Genomic DNA, 1,282 nt, shown 5'->3' on the forward strand with positions numbered 1-1,282 from the left:
CAACAAAGTGGATTTACATAAGCCATATACATTTCCAATTACTAAATGTTTATTTAACAACTGACAGTAAAGTGTTGTAAGAGAATTGCAGATGAGCACATCACAACATGAAACAGGCATCTGTGTGAGTGGTGTATGTTATGTTCGCTTATTATGTAGAATTCACTGCTGTCAACACTGCTTTAGTTGAATGTAAATAGTGTAAATAAACACATGTGCATAAAGTAACTAAACATGAGTTCATCTGTTTCATTTGTCCATTACTGTTGATAAACTGAGGAGCATTTGTGTTGGATAAAATGCCAGTTAACAAATCAGCAACTACCTCAAAATTTAAATGCAGAATTGAATCACAGAGGTAACTGAATCATGTCTTGATGTTACAGGGACAGACGAGACACAGATGTGTTTATCTGGTGAAGAGTGACTGATGAAGGAATGCTGCCATCAAAGGCTTTCAGTGAGTATACATTACATAAATGAATAAAACATCTTTTAAATCTTAAGTTGTACTTTATTTTATTTATTGTAACCTCAAACAGAGTTATTACAGCACTTTTGATGTGTGATTTTTGTGCATTTTCTGCAGATCTTTTGTGGTGGAGCAGGTGATGGCAGCATTTGTGGAAAGAAAGGAGGACCTGAGACAAAAATATAAAGTAAGATCATTTTGTTACTTTAATACAGAAATCAATTTTTTTAATTATTGTAAAAAAAATTTTAAAAAAAACTTAAAATGAATGCTTTTGTATTATATTTGTGCTTCTTCGTATGATCTGAAATGTCTGCAGACATCCACAGCAGCATCCTGGAAATGGCCTGGTGCCATGGATGAGATCCTCCATCACTCCACCTGCCATTACTGCCTCATCTGGGCCAGATGTTTCTGTGCCCTCTTCATCCTCAGTAAGTTTAGAGCCAGTGAGAGCATCTAGAATAAAAGAATAAAAGACATTGAGGATGTGATTCTGTTCTGCCGGTTTCTGTTTTTACAGTATCAGTCAATGGAGGCCAACTTTCAGACGTTCCAAAAGCATCAACAAATAAAGTCATGAAACTTTTATCCAAAGTGACCTACAGTGCTCTTATTACAGGGATCTCCAATCCCCTGGAGAAAAGTGCCTTGCTCAGGTAGTTGCCAACCTTCAGCAACCTTCTGCTTACCAGTTCAGCAATTTAGCCAACTACAAAAGTAATAGAGCTACAAAAAAATTAGCATCTGAGTGTAAACATGAAATGAAATTTGTCAAGAAATGGAATGCTGACAACATGAATTGTAAAA

At 35.7% G+C, this 1,282-nt stretch overlaps 1 long non-coding RNA gene across 1 annotated transcript; it reads left to right on the plus strand.

Moving 5' to 3' along the window:
- Positions 1–782: 782 nt before the first annotated feature.
- LOC127169011 (uncharacterized) lies at positions 783–1,063 on the plus strand. The gene is made up of 2 exons (XR_007828170.1): positions 783–906; positions 996–1,063. It is a non-coding gene; the product is annotated as an uncharacterized LOC127169011 (long non-coding RNA).
- The last annotated feature ends 219 nt before the right edge of the window (positions 1,064–1,282 follow it).

This window comes from Labeo rohita, chromosome 7 (assembly GCF_022985175.1).
Source record: "Labeo rohita strain BAU-BD-2019 chromosome 7, IGBB_LRoh.1.0, whole genome shotgun sequence".
NCBI lineage: Eukaryota > Metazoa > Chordata > Actinopteri > Cypriniformes > Cyprinidae > Labeo > Labeo rohita.